Below are 19,746 nucleotides of genomic sequence, written 5' to 3'. Positions count from 1 at the left end.
CTCCAATCTCCAACTCAAAAACAGGCCTTACTTTGGTCAAAAAATTCATGTGCAACCTATTTTGATTTGTTTGACCCATAAAACCTGAGTCAATTTAAAATTTAAATTCTCCAAAGTTGCAATCCTTTACAACTTGCACAGATTTTAAGGCTCCAATTTTTTTTCCAAATTTTGTTAAAATTCAATAATATTCTTTAAATGGCTTGGACTAATTTGTAAAATTACTTCAATTCCTATGTTGCATAGCAAATTTGTGAGTTCCTTCACAAAGCATCAGTTAATATTGACTTTAACAATTTGTGTTTAATTTAAATTACATGCAAAAATTGCTCAAAATAATAAACATGATGCTAGTGATGCTCATTAATGCCTAATGACATGCTTAAACATTTTGGACTATCACACCTATGCTCAACCTACCATATGGATGAAGCACTGCAGCTAATGGGACCAGGAACATGTGCTTCTAGCGTCAACCAGTTTCGTTTCCTACAAGCTGAATCACAGGATCTCCAATCAGACAGGATAGGTGTCCACTGATGAAACGTTTAACAAGGTAAGAGCACCATTCCCTCGAACGCTGCTTGGATTGGCCTCCTTGCCAAACCCTTAGTGAAAGGATTAGCCAAGTTCCTTTTCAGACTTGATGTATTCTACTGGAATGACACCAGTCTCTCTGGCATGCCGACATGATTTTAACCGCCTTCAAATGTGTCGGGTGGTTTTCAAGTTGTTCTTTCTACTCTGAACTTTGATAATCGTAGCCTAATTATCACAACATACTAGGACTGCTGGAATGGGTTTTTCCAGCGTAGGGAGGTCTAACAAGAGGTCTCTTGTCACGTCCCAAATCCGTAATCACATAATTAATTATAATTATGCTTCTTAAGCATTATGTTTAATTTTGTGTGATTTTGTTTTGTAACTCTAGAGCAATTCGTTTAAAGTCATTCAGATGAGAGAAACTAATCCGAGAGAGAAAAGAATAGAAATCACATTGAAAATATTTTGTTTCTCTAGCACATGGGCCCCACCTGAGTGGGCCAACCATCCCTCCCTCTCCCTTACATGCAGCACCTGCTCCCACCCTCACTCCCGTGCTCAACCGGCCAAAAAAGAAAAGGAGCAGCTCCCCTCTCCCGCTCTCTTAAGCACACTCTCCTTCTCCCTCAAAATCCCACCTCAAGAGAAGGAATCGAGGTGCGCATGTGGTGTCTACGCGATCACTAGCTCGTAAGCTATCTATCCCTCCAATTCATTTTTGTTTTCCCAAAGGATTCGAGCCGGTTTTAATGTCTTTTGGTGTTCATGGTTGAAGCACAAGAAGCATTGGTGTTCTTCCTCTTCCTGAGCTTTGTTCCTTCAACTAACGGTACCCAAGCTCAGCAAAGCATCTTGGGTGAGTCCCCTAGGCGTCCATGGCAAGAATCCGTATTTTGGTTGGATAGATTTTGAATTTGGAGTTAGGGTTGTGAAGTTCATGAATTCTTATGGTTTCTGACTAAATTAAAGGATTTGAGGAGATTTGAGTTAGGAATCATGTTGCTAGGTTGATGAGTGTATTCTAGGCTCTCTAAACTATCTCAAACACCCCTTTGGATTGGAGAAGCTTGCAAATCAAATTGGCACTTTTTTCTCACGAAGAACAGCTGTTCAGGAAAGTCCGGAGACTCCGCAGTCCAGGGACTCTGCAGTGCAGGGGCTCTGCAAAAATTCGTGAAAACTCCACAAAAATGCGGAGTCTCTGCAGAAATTTGCCGAGGCTCCGCAGTTACTGTTCACACACGATGTGAGCTTGCAAAATTCATAATAAATTCTCAATAGCTCCAAAAATTATGAAACCAATTTTTTGGTTTCATAATAACCTCCTATATCTATTAAAAATGTTCCCAGATGTTAAAGAATTATTCAACATTTTGGGTGAATTATTTAGTTTAAGGCTTCATTAATTCACCATTAATTCTTTACAAGTCCAAAATTGGTGAATCTAATTTTGCTAGTCTTCTTATGACTTGTTCTAACTAGGAAAAATATTCATGCATTATAAACCATACTTTTCATAGCTTTTCTTGATATGCATATGGTGGCATACATTGTTGCACTTCATGCATGCTCATCATTGCACATGTTCTTGTTTAGTGAGCGAAGAACCGGCACATGACCCGGCCATGGTTGAAGGCGATGCCAACCTTCCCGAGTTCTGTGAGCGATGTGTGGGGAGTATCAGGTGGTTACCTGAGCAGCAAGGTAGGCATCTAAGCATATTGCATCCTTTGAATGAATTGTGGAGTCTAAATTGATAAATTATGCTTTATGTATGTTTGCATGTTTAGTGAGTCAATATCGGGTTGATGTGGGTAGAACCTATATTGATGCATGATCTCTACCTTGGCTTATTGATGAATCCGTATCCTTGTAACTTGGGCTTCCTATAATGTTGTTAATATAAAGTGATACGAGATGCTTAGCAATGCATAGGTCACCGGTAGAAGTCGAGTGGTGGACTGTTCATCGCTCGCAAGCTACAGGTTTACTCATTGTTCATACTGCCATGTTGATGATGGTTGGATGAGTGGTGAGGTTGAGATGAGATGTGGGCGGTGTTAGGGGTATCATCTGCCTTGGAGGAGGTTCCTGGGGTAGTTCAGGGTGCGAGCCAGATTTTGTAGACCACTTTGCAGTAGTTAAGCACCGACCGTTGGTCATCATTGGCTTAAGCACTTACCGTACTCACCACCTGCTGATCTAATGGTAAGGTAAGCCGTATACCTCTGTAACTATGATCATTTGGGCCTGAATATCGACGGTGTGAGCGGGCAGGATTGTAAATATATCTAGTTTTCTCCAGGAGTTTCTCTGGATACCTCCATGCCGAGCGATGCATGTATCAAATGGTTGGGGATTATTAGGAAAGGTTGTCATGAATACCCCCTTGTGTGCACTTTAGCGGGTGGCACAAGCCGTATGGTCCTTGTGTCGTGTGGGTAAAGGAGTATCCCCCTGCAGGGTGTAAAAATATTTTGAAATGCCACGCTCTCGGTCATGAGCATGCTTTCTGTCCATGCGCACCATCATAGAGTTTCATCGTGGGTTGGAAAATGTTGATGTTGGCTATGATATATTACTTTGGTTCCTTTTACACTCATGTACCAGTTGTTGGATTTTAGTTTATATTGGTTAAGTATAGGTGCTCATACATATGTCTAGGTTGCTTAAACATATTAAATGTACTTAACCTTGTGGCCGTTTCCTTGCTAATAGCTCAATGTATGATCCTTGGAGTCGGGTTATTTATATGTACCCTATATGGATTAAGTCTTGCGAGTACCTTCATACTCAGCTTTTCTATAGGTTTTGCCGGTGAGGAAGAAGTGGTGTTTGGCTACTTCACTCCTGCCAAGGGTGGTGGCAGGCTTGAATAGTTCATCCTACTCAGTTGGCGTGCTTTTGTGATGGAGCCTAAGGGCATATGGTTCCATCCTCCTTCTGTTTAGTTTCTTTTGCTGGTTAGGAGTTGAGCATGTTTAAGTCTCCTCCTAGCTCTTTTTTCTGCAAATTGTAATAACTTGGTAAATGCTTAAGAACTTGTATTATAATTTTAATTACTTGCTCTTTCTTAAGCTGTGTTGTGATGCTATATGTTGTAAAGGCATGTGTTCCGATCTTGGGCACAAAACACGTGCTGGGAATACTGGGATACTATTCTGGTTAATCATTGAGGTTGTGATTATGAATAATGATCCTCCTAGTGATTAGTTAGAATATTATATGGATGGTTCCTCACAGTGTGGCATCAGAGCTTGGTTTAATAAAGTAGCCTAAAAATGCTTAGGATGTAGGTTAGCAAGTGTGTCAACCCACTAAAGCAACCCACTAAAGTATCCTTTCATGGTAATATGTATAAACTTGCTATACTATGCCCCTAAGTATAATGCATTCTTGGTTGCTGCACATAAATTGTTTGTGTTTGCATTGTGTTATTCCTTATCATGATGTTATTGTTAATCATGTTGCATTGGTGCATCCCGATAGCGGCTAGTATCTGGGGCTCAACTGGTGTGAGGTAGGGGCCCGGTGCATCCCGTACGATGATGGTACGGGAAGTGAATACGTTATATGATGGTAGATCTGGTTGTCTACCCATGTGGCGATTATATGGGGTGTTCCGTAAGGCGACGGTATGGGAAGTGAATACGTCGGCAACCACGTATGAAATATCGCTTGTAAGGAGAGTTGCACAAGCACCATCTATGTGAATACTTATTCTGTTCGTACGAAAGGTGATGTATGTGTTGTGATGATTATTTGGGAGAGATGCATTTGGGAAAGAAACATAGATATAAGGATTGAGCATATTTTCATGTGGTCACCTTCCTAGGTCATGTCTTGTCAGAGAATGGAGTTGCAGTTGACTCGAGCAAAGTGCAGGATGTGCTCAATTGGGTGCAGCCTAGAAGTGTCACTGACATCTGGAGTTTTCTTGGACTTGTGGGTTATTACCGCCAGTTCACCAAAAACTTCTCCAAGATGAAAGCTCATAACTGAGTTGTTGAAGTAGGGAAGTGTATTCAAGTGGTCAAATGAATGTGAGTTAGCTTTCCAGACCTTAAAGACTCTTCTCACAACCACTCCCGTTCTCGCTCAGCCTGATGTGGGCAAAGGTTTCGACGTCTATTGCGATGCTTCCCGCATAGGCCTCGGATGTGTCCTCATCCAGGAGGGCAGAGTTGTTGCTAATGCCTCACGATAGTTGAAGCATCATGAAGAGAACTATCCAACTCATGACTTAAAGCTTGCAGCGATTGTGCATGCTCTGAAGATTTGGTGCCATTATCTACTGGGGAATCTGTGCCACATCAATACGGATCACAAAAGCCTCAAGTATATCTTTACTCAGGTGGATCTGAACATAAGGCAGCGAAGATGGCTCGAATTGTTCAAAGACTATGAGTTGGAAGTTTATTATCATCCTAGCAAGGCTAATGTGGTTGTCGATGGCTTAAGCCGAAAGGTTTGATGCAATTGCCTTGTGGTCAAGCCCGGAAATGTCACACTTTGTGAGAATTCTGTTAGCTTGGACTTGAAATAGTTCCGGATGGTTTCCTTGCTAACCTGGAGATCAAGTGCACCCTTCTGGATGAAGTCAAGCAAGCTCAAAAAGGTGATAAGGGCATGGCCCAAATTAGAGACAAGCTTTTGTGATGGAGCCTAAGGGCATATGGCTCCATCCTCCTTCTGTTGTATAGCTTTTAGTTTTCCGCTGCTTAGTTTCTTTTGTTGGTTAGGAGTTGAGCATATTTTAGTCTCCTTCTAGCTCTCTTTTGCTATAAATTGTAATATCTTGGTACATGCTTAAAAACTTGTACCATAATTTTAATTACTTGGTCTTTCTTAAGCTGTGTTGTGATGCTATATATTGTAAAGGCATGTGTTCTGATCTTGGGCACAAAACACATGCCGGGACTACCCAGATGATATTGTGGTTAATCATCGAGGTTTTGATTATGAATAATGATCCTCCTGGTGATTAGTTAGAATATTATCTGGACAGTTCCTCACATCTCTCAACCACTCTACCTCTACTGCTACTGAATCTAGAGCTACTAGCTCAGCCTCCATAGTGGATCGTGTTATCAACATCTATTTGGACGATCTCCACATCACGGCCCCACCATCTAAAGTGAATGCATAGCCACTCATAGCTCTCATCTCATCTGTGTCACTGATTTAGTTAGCATCACTGAATCCCTCTAGGACTACTGGATGACCGGTATATTTAATATCGAGGTTCATTGTTCCTTTTAAGTACCTGAGTACTCTTATCAGCGCTTCCCAATGATCATCTCCAGGGTTGGATGTATAACGACTCAACCTGCATACTGCATATGAGATGTCTGATCTCATTGCACTGTTCAAGTACATAAGAGACCCAATGACCTGTGAATACTTTCGCTGGTCTACGGGTTCACCAGAGTGTTTGTGCAACTCGATATTTGGATCAAAAGGTGTGGAGACTGGTTTAGCGTCCATTTGCCCAAACCGGGTTAGGACCTTTTCCACATAATGAAATTGTGATAGAGTAATTTTATTCTCTCCCTTTAACAGCTTGATGTTTAGTATCACATCAGCTTTACCCCTGTCCTTCGTGTCGAAGTTCTTGGAGAGGATTTCTTTTATGTTAGCCATGATGGAATCCATCTCGCTACGGACTACTTCCCTCCAGTACTCTACATCTAGTGATGTGTATGCCTCTGCGAGGGATCATGGTTCCTCATCCACTAAATAATTGACATAATCATGGCCTAGTGATTTATCAGTCCTCTGTCTCTTACAGCTTCTAAACTCCAAATTCGAAGCTGGATCATACACACACGAAGGAATAGAGTATGGCTTATTAGTGACATCTGGAGCGACTATCTAGTTCCCTCTCATTGGAAAGATGTCTTCAAAGAATGTTGCATCACGAGATTTCATAATGACATTAATAGCGACTTCGCCCATATAGGATTTGACCACTAGAAATCTATAGGATGTGCTGTTAGTAGCGTACCCAAGAAAGACGTAGCCAATGGTCTTTGGTCCTAGCTTTCTCTTCTTCGATAAAGGCAGACTGACTTTTGCAAGACAACCTCAAGTTCGAAGGTGAGAAAGGTTTGGCTTTTTCGCTCTAAATCCAATCCTTCATACGGCGTCTACTCACAATTGCGTGAGGGTACCTGTTGAGGAAATAGCATACAGTGAGAACTACCTCGCCCCGCCATACATTTGACATACCTGAACTCTACAACAAATAATTAACCAAGTCGCAGATAGTTTGGTTCTTTCGTTCAGCAACTCTATTTCATTGGGGTGAGTATGGGGCAGTGGTTTTATTAATGATTCCACTTTCTACACAGTATTCGGAAAATAGGGTTGAGAGATACTCTCCTCCTCTATCAGACCTTAAGCGTTTAAGCTTCCTTTCTAATTGGTTTCCTACGTCAGCCTTATATATTTTGAAATGTTCTAGTAGTTCATCTTTCATTCTCATTAAATAAATGTAGCAATATCTAGTTGCATCATCTATTAAATTGACGAAATAGCATTTACCGCCTTAAGAGATTATGCCATTCATTTCACATAAATTAGAGTGGACAAGGTCTAGAGGTGAGTGTCTTTCTCTTCTGCTGTTTTGAAAGGTAGACGAGCTTGCTTTGCTTGCACACATATCTCACATCTAGATGCATCAAGTTTATATTCAAGAATCAAATTCATGTTGCTCAAACATTTAGTGGCCCTCACATTAATATAGCACAATCGGGAATGCCTCACATCAATTTTCTTATTACAAGATTGATGAAAAGAAGAAAATGAATAGTTGTTTATTACAGACATGCGGAATAGACCACCAGACTCATACGCCTTCCCTATGAAATTACCTAACTTTGTCAGAATGACTTTATTGGCCTCGAACACAAACTTAAGACCCTAGCGAAGCAATAGTGGCACTGAGATGTTCAGCACAAATATCACGTCCTTCAAGATGATCATCTTGCCCAAAGTCATCTTCAGGCAAACCTATCCAATCCCACGTACTGCTGCTGGTACACCATTTACCCATCAAGATAGGGCCACTGGCTGCACCCTGAAAAGAAGAGAATGCAGAGCGATTGGCACATATGTGTACAGTAGCACCAGAATTAGTCCACCAATCATTAGATGGATTGCCATAAAGGCCTGTGGTATGTACCCATCAGAGCTGGAGGGAGCCAATGCCACATGTGCTTCCTTGCACTGCCCAGGAGAAGGACCTTTGCCCTTCTCGTCCCGGCACCTATGGGCAATATTCCCATCCGTGTCGTAGACATAGCAAATAAAGTCCTCCCTCTTCTTCTTCATCTCATGCCTTTGTGCTTGTCAACTTTGGGTTCTGTGGATGCGGAGCATGATTCTTCTTCTATTTCTGGTTTTGGAACCTTGATGTCAACCCCTTCTCCACTAGGTGAGCCTGGACTTGTGGTGATGGCTTGTTGCTGCTCCTTGAATGTTCTTCGACATTGATAGTAGTAGACAACTCAATGAATGTTATTTTCTTCTTCATGTGCCGATAAGCGGTCACAAAGTCACGCCATGATGATGACAACTTAGCTAGGATGGTGTTCACCAGAAAATTTTTCGGAAGGATGCAGTTGTACTGGACTAAGTCCCTGACTATGAGCGGAAGCTCCTGTAACTACTCCATCACAGACCTTCACTCAGACATTTTAAAATTGAGGAAATTTTCAGTGGTGAAAGACTCATTGCCATTATCCACTTTCGAGAACCTTTTCTCCAACTCTTCCTAGAGGTCCTTGGCCGAAATGAATCCCGAGTACACGTCAAACAGACGGTTCAATACGACTTTCAACAGACAAGACATGCAGGCTTGATTTCCTTCTTCCCATTTAGCCCTTTCTGCATCAGCGGTGGCCTTTGCTATCGCATCAGTGTCAGCTTGCACAGCCTTAGGGGGAGCACATGTAATGTCTCAAAATAGTTTCAGGTCGGTCAGCCACATCCCAGTCTTAATCTGCTAGCGTCTAAAGCGTGCGCCGTCGAACGCATCAGGTTTAATGACATCTAAGTGAGCGGCCATTAATCGCTATTTTCTGGATTGTTATTTCAAAGTAAATTTTAGTAAGATTCCAATTAAAATTGATTCTAAAATTAAATGTATGAGAAAGAACATGACTGCCAACAACTAATATCACACTGACTTAACAGCCATCCAACGCATACTAAGCTTTACTTATTAGTGTGACGAATTTCACCTCAAGAGCTAGGCTGAGCTACCCAAGCTACTGATCAGTCTATCATGCAAGTAACTTACCACTGAAGCCAACAGAGCAGAACAAACATGCTGAACAGAGAGGTAAACTGAAGCAAAAGCTCACAATGATAGACAGGAACATAAACTAGTGACTACAACGTAGCTCAAGTGCATAAATGTCACACTAATCACACTTAGCCTACTATCATCACACAGCATCACACCCACCTCAAATATCTTGCAAGTTTATCAATGCTAACAGAGATCAGACAATAGCACGCTAGACAGGAAACAAGAATAGGGGTTGGAATGTACTTATAGTGGCAAAGAAGCTGAAGGCAAGGTGCGCAGTAGCTGCCCTGTCCTAGAAAATAGAGACACCACCTCTATGCCGAGGTGGACAAGATGTATGTTCTCGGAGATACAATGCTGTTGTACCAGATGCAAGGCACACTGCAACTAGTACCCTGTAGGATCGAGATTGGCGATTAGAGGGGGGGTGAATAGGTGCCTAAAAAAATTTCTTACAAAATTGATGGCCTTCTACTATTCTTGAATCCAACGCACCTCAAAGCCACATGCAGAAGCAAAAGAGACAAAAATAGATTGCATGAATTTTAGAACGAATGCTCCACTTCGATGGATGAGAACTCTAAGTTCCATTTAAGGCCATATCAAGAGTCATCACGCAAGAAAGCAATCAACTTGAAGAAAAACTCCTAAAAACAAGGGAACTGGCCATAGGAAGAAGAGATTCTCATAGTTGATGGATTCAGAGGGTTGGGATGGTTCAAGACCAACTCATATTAGAAGATGAACCCTCTAGCAACAGGAAGAACACCTCTTACAATACTCACAAGGAGCAGCTTTCAAGGAAAACAAAAATCAACAAGAAAATACTACAAACTTGCACCAAAATACGGGAGCCAAAAGGAGGAGACTAGAAGGAGATGAACACCGTCATCGAAAGAAACAATCTCTTAAATTCTTGCGAAGGACAACCCTCTTTTCGGGAGATTACAAAGGCTAAGATCTCACCTATTACAAAGGCTAAGCTCTCCTTTCCTCTCCTATAAAACCTATCTCTTATGGCTCAAATGGTTGGCTCACCCTATACCTACAGCCATACCCTTCTTATTATAGGCCTAGGGAGGTACCTTAACTCTTAAGCTTCCTTGTTCCCAAAATACCCCTCTCTTCCAATGGCCCTCTACTTACCATCGGGGCATTTTGGTCCATTTTTAGCTCTGTTGGTTGAACGGCCATGACTTCTTCATGACTTAGCTTTGCCTTGATGCAAGCTTTGCGATGATGCCATGTGCCCTCTATCCTTCGACGATTTTGAGGCCAAACTACGAAACTGTGTTTCACGCTTCTCAAAGCATGACTCCCTGCCACTTTCTTACACATTAAGCAAGCGATCTGATGTTGTTGCTTGTACTCCGTCTTACGATCTTGACTGTCAGCAAGTCTCTCACGCTCTCAATCCCTCCGGGCCGCCTTGTCACTTGCACTGGCATCCCCTTCGCTTGACTTCGTCAACACGCCTTCTTCATCTTTCCTTCCATGCTTTGTCTGACCTGCATGTGCACAACTAGGATCACCCTTGACTCTGTTGTCCTCCTCGATTGTCCGGCGCCAAGCACTCCACTTGGCCCGGATCATCCCGCCATCGACCAACAAGTTCCATCCGTCACCTGCACAACACAAGACAAGCAAACATATATCTCCAAATCATCTCCAATTAGTTCAAAAAGAAATCCTCAGCTTAAGACACATCCTAGAAAAATCCTGAATGCCGGATAATCCGGCGTCCACACCTCCTGAGCGTCGGACCCTCCGGCGTGTATTCTTTCTCTAGGCCACCCATCTTGCAACCTCTTTGCAAGAAATGCTCCAGCGAAGCATCCAGCGTTCATCCCTTTGAGCGCTGGACATGTACAAGTTCACTAAATCTAGTTTGCAACCTCTCTGCAAGAAAAGCTCCTGCATTTACTTCACTCCATCACCAGACCATCTAGTGTAAACTTCAATCATTGCCTCTGGAATGAAATACTACGGTGTGTACATATGTCCATCATTGGACCATCTGGCGCATATAAGTACACCAGATCCAACTTGCAACCTCTGTACAAGAAATGCTCCGATGTTCCAAATGCCCATCGTCGGACTATCCGACGTGTTTTCCAACTTTTTCTCCTGAGTTGAAATGCTCCAGCGTGTACAGCATCTGAACATCGGACCATCTGATGAGTTCAAAATAACAGACATTGGACCATCCGGCGTGTGCAATTTTCCTGGACTCGGAGAAAAACATGCCAACTCCATTTTCTTTGCAACTTTTGTTAGTCTTGATCATAAATGCAGTACATATACATGCTGATGCAATCCAACAACCATCAAACCAAATCCACAATCTTATCAACCACTCATCATGATGCACGTTTGACTGATCATCTAAAGGCTGTTCCTGTGAGCAAATCGATAACACAAGCAAGAACAGGTTGATGCAATCTGAATATTGCTAATTACTAATGAATTACTTTAACCCCAACACGATTACAAGACCCAATTAGGTCTAAAATAGTGGCGCGACACATTATTTCTTTGACTCTAACTAAACTATAAGGAATATTTGGTTGAGGTCATATCCAATGGAAAGGGCTCGTTGTAAGCTTTCCTGAATATCCAAGATTGCCTAAAACGGACTTCATATGAGAGAGTTATGCCTGTTTTACTAACATGTTGTCCCGCGATTGGACCACAACCATAACTTTGACCACGACCACTACTAGAGCTCAGCCTCGAGTCCGAGTAGACTTGGCCTCCGAGGGGTGATGTCCGGGTAAGGTTGTGGTGCTTCTCCCATGTTCCTAAGCAATAAAACATCACAAGAATTTAGTAGGAATCCATCCAAGGAAGCATGAACAGCGAGAAATGAGTTCACCTAGTGGTCCAATTGTCGTGCATGTGCTCTTGTAATTGGACCTTGTACGATTTGAGGATTATTGGCGGTATTGATCGTATCTGATGGAGCCATGGGCTCATCACAACACATATAAATCAAGGCACATTTCAACTTGGTTTCTCAATCTCCCTCTTGATGAGTGCATTGACAACCCTTAAAGCATAAAGATTTTGGTTTGAAAATTTCCAACAAGAGATGCTTTTCGAAGTGACCAAAAACTCAAGAAAAAGCAAAGGATGTTACTTGGAATATAAAGGATCGCAAAACCTTGAAGAGAGGCGAAGACAAGCCAAATATGCAAAAGTTCCCCCCTTGATAAATGCACAGTTTCATTATAGCATATTTTCTCCCTTTTTCATTTATGCAGGATTATTTGTGTAGAACAAATTTTCTCCCCCTTTGGCAATGCAAACATCAAGGACAAAAGCACCATGCAATGCTTGAGTATGCGAACATAATGAGCTTTCTGTAACACCCAGTTTTAAAGGAACAAATCGGGCACAACACATGTATGCCAGGACCAAGTTTCATGCATGCGCTTACATCATTAGTGTATCATTATAGTGTCATTATTAAAATAATGTTACTAAACCTATTACAAAAGGACCCAAGGGTCTAAAAGGAAACACAGCGGAAAACTAAAGAGATCTTCAGCGCCAGCGGGGCTTCCATTCTTCCATAGGCGTCGACCGGGGGCACTCCAGCCTAGAACAGCAACTCCGGATCGAAGACGTCCCTGTCAAAGTTTGCAGCTTCATAGACATTTTCTGAACAGTAGTAGAATGCAAGAAGAGGGACAACGGGAGTGAGTACAAAATATACTCTGCAAGTGTAGGGAAAACATGCTATGAGGCTCAAGTCAAGGAAAGGATAGACACAGGTTAACTGTACTAAGTAACTATGGCCTATGACCAACATTAGGCATCCTATTTACTAGGTGAAGACAAAACTATGACAAAAGGATTGACTCATCGGATTCCATCCGACTACCAAAACTCACCAGGTAATTCCATTACTCGGCTACCCGACCAGCCATACCAACCTTGATCCCAACTAATCACAAAGAAGTCCAAGTTCTCTCTTATCCATGAGCATGGCTGATCGATCAGTTTGATACTCTGTAGAGTTTGCACAACTTTCCCCACGAGTCATGATTCATGTGTTGCTCCACACTTCCGGGTTGTGGAGTTGAAGTCTCACTACAAGGCCTTTACAGAGCTCCCACTAACCTGTAGGCACCCACCGAGGTTTCATCGTTAACAGACGATTCCATCGCTGTAGAAGCCCCCTCTTATGCCACTTAACCGTCCAACGGTGCCCACAGATTCAGAAGGGTGGCTAGTTAGTTGGCTAGGCCATACCCATATTGGCCTCGTGGTTGTGCGGAAATACTTACATGTTCAAGAACCGGTCCTTAAGACCCCACACAGGAACAACCACAACCAACTGTGCACTACCGGCACACGTGCATTCCTGCACCATCATCAAACAACCATTCTGTGGGGATCCCTATACCATGTTGCTACAAAATTACCCTTCCCGATTCTTGTTGCATAATCATTAGTCAATATTATCATTTTTCCCAACAACGACTGCACTAGCATATTCTACCCATTTTATATCATGACTTAACAACGGTGACAAGGAATAGTCATTCAAAAACTAGTAAACCCTAACATAGGATTTCAAATTAGACAAGCATACATTTGAAGGATAAACATCTACACATGAATCCTAAAATAGGGGCGAAATGCTCAAGGACACTTGCCTTTGGTGTAGGGTTGCTCACAATCCTCGAAAGCTTGATCTTGGAAATTACCGAACTACTCTCCGCCTAAGCAAAACACCGAAAAAAGCACACAAGGAAGAACTCCAAGAACAGTCCACCAAACAGTACTGAAACTAGGTAAAAATCCTATAAAAAGATTCTACACGTCGCTATGAACATTTGGGTGCAAAAATCGCCCAAATCAGAGCTACGAGAAAAAGTATTGAGCTTTTGAAGTTCCAGGGGCTTATCTGCAAATTTTAGTTGATTTGTGAGAATAAAACGAATTGTTTTTATACTGGAAAAGTTATTTATGACATCATAAATAAAAATCTATTTACTTTTCTACTGAAAAATCTCGTGGAAAAGGCACATGAGCCTGTGGACCACAGCCTTAAGGACGGTCCACGGGTCCACGGTGGACTGAACTCCTTAAAACGAAGGGGTACACGATTGTGGTTGTCGGATGAGGATTGGACGGCCCGGATTTAACCGGGCCTTAGCTAGCGGCACTGAACAGGGGCGGGCGGTGGCTGGCAGTGGCGGACGGCCGGAGCTTTGCCAGAGATGTGCGAACTCACGCATCCGGCCATAGATTGCAACGGGACAAAGGGCAAAAGAAAGAGGGGAGCACGGGGATCATCACCAAGGGCTTGGTGATAGTGGAGGAGGTCGAAGGAGGGCCGACCAGCAGAGCTCTGTGCTTGGTGTGGCGGTGTCTGGCAGTGGGAGAATCTCCAGTGAGCGTCGGGAAACGTTGCTCAAAGTCCCGCGACACCAAAGGAGAAACGAACGAGGTCAAAGAAAGCTCGGCCAAGGAGAATTAAGGCGGCGGTGGAGCTCTCATCGGCAACAATGGAGATGACAGTGTCGGAGTCGAATCTGTGCAAAAAGCAAGGGGAAAAAGGTGGAATGAGTGCGGAACCTCGCAAGGAAGGTAATATAGGGCATATATACTCGAGAGATGGAGAGGAGGGGTCGGATTTGAGGGGATTTGGTCGGCGGCTCCAAAGGGGATAAATGTAGCGGTTTGAGCAATTGAGAGGGCCATTCAAGGGGGGAAACGGTCGGGCACTGGATTGGGAGGGCAAGGATCGCGGCTTATGCGCTTTGATTGGCGAGTGATGGCGTGGGGGGGTGGGGAGGGGGTGTATATTTGAAACGGCTACGCTGATTTGGGGTCGAACGGCCAGTGGCTGCGGGAGGAAGGGGAAGGGGAGCCGCGGCTCAGGCGCAGGTGGCTCGGGCTCGGGCAAGACCCACATGGCAATGAGGCAGGGTGGGGAGAGGAGCGGCTCGGGCTGAGGCGGCTGGCTCGACCTAGCGGGCCGATGCAGGGGAGAAGAAGATGCGGCCTACTCGGGGCACAGCCCAGCGCAAGGAGAAAGAGGGCGGCCCGCTCGGGAGGAGAAGAAAGAGAGGGGTTGGGGGGAAGAAGGAGTGGGCTGGAGGGAGATTTGGCCCAAAAGAAAATTTCCAACTTCGAATTGCTTTTCTTTTTAGATTTTGAACAATTTCAAATGGAGTTCGAGCGACTTCTAGCGAATTTTTGCAAACTTTTTCCACGCATAAAAACCTATTGCAACTAAGATGACATGAATGCAACACCTATTAAATTTCTAACAAAATTTTAAATTATTGCAAAATTTGAATTTTAGGGTGTTAAACTTTCACAAGTATACCATAAAGCATTTGCACAAGCTAGAAACATCAAAGGGCTATGGAGAGTAGAATGTGGAGATCACAATTGCATAAAGGCTCAAAAAGATACAATGACATAAGAGCATGAAGCTTTACAAGCTAATCCTGAAGAATTGTTAGCGCATTTAAGTTCAAGTAGCCAAATCATGTTAAAAGTGACCACCACATAAGCATCCACTCATGACGAGGCAATACAAGGATCAAGAATTAGCAAACTTTAATCTCAAACTAGGCAAGCAAGTATTCTTGACAGCAGACTTTGCAAACTCTCACATATGAAACTAAGACTTAGTTAGATCAAGTGATTAAAACAAAATTGATCATTTAGGCACATTTCTTTATGATTCATGTTGTTCTCAAGTTGACTTTAGCAATCATGGGTTTGCTTCTTTGGCAAACCACATGAAGCTTCAAGACAACCATATTGGATCATATTTTAGCACAAGAAACTTGATTGCTCAAAAGAAGTCAAATTTCACTAATTATCAAGTTTTCACTTAGATCAAGTCAAGTAGTGTCATTACGACACAAGGAACAGATGTTCTCCAAGGTTCTATCAGGAGCTAAACATTTGACAAAGACAGAAAACATAGTCCAATGATCCCTAATCCACTATCGTGACCCAAGAATCCTAGAGCAAGATATTCATCAAAGTATTCTTAACACAAGCATCGACTAAACCAAAGAAATTATGAACATCGTGATCAAGAATGTAGCATTTCACAGTCTACCTAATTCATAAAATTTCCAAGTTTCATCATTAGGAAAGCTAGCTTGCTTGGAATGATTCATGTCAAAGCATCAAGATGAGCCTAAGTTTAAAAGATTGCTTCGCACAACTACTCAAGTTAGTCCAAATTCAAGTCTAGTAACTAAAAATGCTAAAGACATACAAGTCAAAGCTCAACTACTATAATTATCTTACAAGATGAGATGCAATGCAAATGCAAGAAAAGTAAGATAGAGTATGTATAGTTGCTACTCCCCCTCACACAATGCGATAGGGATGGCAAACTCCAATCTCTCTACTCAGAAAGGCAAATCTGGAAGCATCGAGAGGCTTGGTGAAGATATCAACAAGCTGGTTTTGGGTATCTATGTATTTTAGCTCAATGTTTCTCATTGTGGTCTTGCAAGAAGTGTAATCTCACATCTATGTGTTTGGTTCTGGAATGCTGGACTGGGTTAATGCCTAGGCTTATACACTAGTGTTGTCACATAGGAGTGGCACACTCTTGAAGTTTAACCTAGAGTCTCTCAAAGTAGCAGCCATCCACAAAATTTGAGAATAACAGTTAGCGAGAAGAACATAATTAACTTCGATAGTTGACTATGCAACACTGACTATTTGCAAGAATACCAACACTCAAGAGAAGTACCCAAGAAATGATAAGTACCGGATGTACTTTTCCTATCAATTCTACATCCAGCAAAATTCATATATGAAAAACCACGAAAAGAGAAAGAAGAAGATGCAGAAAACCAAAGACAATACTCAAGGGTGTGCTTGAGGTACCTGAGTATGCGTTTCACTACTTGGTGGTGAAATGTCCTTGGTGAAGCTTAGAAGCAAGCACACACGCAGACGATGAAGTGGATGTCAGGTCTTGTCACCATTAAGTACATGAGGGAGTTAATCATGCTCCTGTACTCCTGCTGATGTACCTCATCACCATCTTTGTCCGAATCAAGCATGGTCAAGGTAGCCATCGGTATCGTCAGGGGCTTTGCATCGCTCATGTCGAACTTCTTCAGCAAATCCGTGGTGTACTTCATCTAGTGGATGAATATACCTTGATTGCATTGCCTGATTTGCAGCCCAAGGAAGAAGTTGAGCTCGCCCATCATCGACATCTCAAATTCCCTGTTCATAGTTTCTGCAAACTTGGCTATAAGAGAATGAGAAGAGCGACCAAAAATGACATCATCCACGTATATCTAAACAAGTAGGAAATCATTGCCATGCCTAAAGGTGAACAAAGTTTTATCAACTGACCCTATCACATACACATGCTCTATGAAGAAAGACTTAAGCCTATCATACCAAGCCCTAGGCACCTACTTAAGCCCATACAAAGCTTTTTGACACTTGTATACTCTATGTGGGTATTTAGGGTCCTCAAAACCAGGGCATTGCTTGACATAGACCTCTTTCTCGATGAACCCATTTAGGAATGCACTTTTGACGTCCATTTGGTACAACTTGAAACATTGGGATGCCGAAAATGCAAGGAGGATCCTAATGGCTTCTAGTCTAGCTATCAGTGCAAAGGTCTTTCCAAAGTCTATCCCCTCTATTTGAGTGAAACCTTGAGCCACAAGTCTAGCCTTGTTTCTCACTACAGACCCATCGTCCTCCTGTTTGTTTTTGAAAACCCATTTGGTGCCTATGGCGTGAATATTTGAGGGTGGCTCTACAATGACTCAAAATTGGTTTCTCTCAGAGTTTTCTAGCTCTTCATGCATGACATTGACTCAATTTGTATCAGAAAGAGCGTGTCCAATATCATGGGGCTCAAAAGACCCATCGGATGCAGAATTAGTGAAATGAGCATGATGAGCAGACTTGGATCTTGTTACCCTCTCACTAAGGTCGCTGATCATCTATTGAAGGGGATGTATTCGCTGAATATGCTGAGGGGCCTCACGTTGTGAGACCACCTCCGCCTCAAACGTAGCTGGTGCAAGCTTGAAAGCAACTGAAGCGGAAGTAGAGGTTGTAGGACTCGTTGCCGATGTAGAAGAAGCAGGAGCTAGCTTGGGATAAGGTGTGATGGAGGGTAGTGGATCATCCTCATCATCACCGAGAGCTGGAAGGTCGCCATCTACAAAGATGCTTTCTCTTTGTCACCTGCACACTCGAAGGCAAAACTAGCACACGGGGTTGATTTATCAAAAGTCACATCACATGATTCCATGATAGTGTTAGTGTCAAGATTATAAACCCTATAAGAATGACCATGAAGAGAATAGCCCAAGAAAATCCCATCGAAAGAGCGCAACTCAAGCTTGTCAAGATTACCATGCTTTAGGATGAAGCACCGACATCCAAAAAATCTCAAGTGAGAAACCTTAGACTTCCTCCCAAAGCGCAGATCATAAGAAGTCAAATCAAGATCGAGCACAGGAAAGATCCAATTGGAGATATAGCAAGTGGTGCTAATAACCTTAGCCCAAAACTTTCTATGATTTCTAGGATTCCTATGCTCATTGAGCATTGTCCTAGCCATCTCTACTAAAGTGATATTCTTCCTTTCAACCATGCCATTCTGCTGAGAAACGCATATGGCAGAAAATTGATGCTCAATACTATGTTCAAGGCAGAAAGCATCAAAGAGATAGTTCTTGAACTTGGTGCCATTATCACTGTTAATAGCTTTCAATGCACCAGGGAGTTCCTTGAAAAATCACAATGCTAAGCTCTAAAAGTGTGAGAACACTTCACCCTTGCTCACAAGAAAGAACACCCAAGAGTAGTGAGAAAAGTCATCAACAATGACAAGTACATACAACTTTCCAACAGCCGGACGAACCCGAGAAGGACCAACAGTGCCCATATGGAGAAGTTCTCCTGGTCGTTTAGTCATCATCAAATTAACTAGTGGGTAAGAAGTGGCAACCATCTTGGCATGCCGATAAGGAGCATAAACAAGGTTCTTCTCAAACTTGAGCTTAGGCAATCCTCGGATCAAGCCTAGGGTACTCAAATGAGAAAGCAAATCAAAACTCATGTGCCCTAGTCAACTATGCCACATCCAAAGCTCAGAAGAGGTGGAGCAATTAAGCATCAAGAAGACTAAAAGACTCAGAAAAATCAGCTCCAAAGACTCTCCCTACTCGAGAAATCTGGCAAATCAAAGCGCCTGAGGAATCAAGAACTTGAGAGCAATTGTGCTTGAAGCGCACTTCTAAGTCCTCATCCAGAAACTGAGGTACAAAAAGCAGCTTGTATCCCAGATGCTCCACCAAAGCCACATCCTTGATAGTGAAACTCTCACTCACTCTTACCACACCTTTGGCCTTCACTCTACCTTTTTTGTCATCCCCGAATGTGATGTCTTGTGTCGCTTTGTCGGGGTGAGACTGGAGAACCATGATGCATCTCCAGCCATATGACATGAACAACCAAAGTTGATAAGCCACTTATTCTCCAGGCCTCCGCCAGCCACCTACATATGAGAAGAATAATAGTTGGATGGATCTATACTGGGGTTAGACTAAAACCTCTTGGAATCCAGTACTGGGTCATCCGCCTTGAAGCATTAAAAGCAGGTGCATGCAAATAAACACTAGTGTGCTGAGGGCGAGTGCCACGATAGGAAAAACATGGTCCGCTGCAACTCAAAAGCTCTTACACGTGAACCAAAACTATATGAATCATGGTAAGATTCACGCTGGGAAACACCTTTAGAGGAGAACTAAAGAGCGTTAGAAGCTTGTGGGTGAGAAAAAAAGGCTTATGTGCACCAAAAGAGGAGCGTTACATGTCCCGAGTACTCCACTCCCACTCACGCCACTCAT

The sequence above is a fragment of the Phragmites australis genome, chromosome 23 (assembly GCF_958298935.1).
Source record: "Phragmites australis chromosome 23, lpPhrAust1.1, whole genome shotgun sequence".
Classification (NCBI taxonomy): Eukaryota; Viridiplantae; Streptophyta; class Magnoliopsida; order Poales; family Poaceae; genus Phragmites; species Phragmites australis.
The sequence above is the reverse complement of the archived record's forward strand: the minus strand, read 5'-3'. Positions refer to the sequence as shown.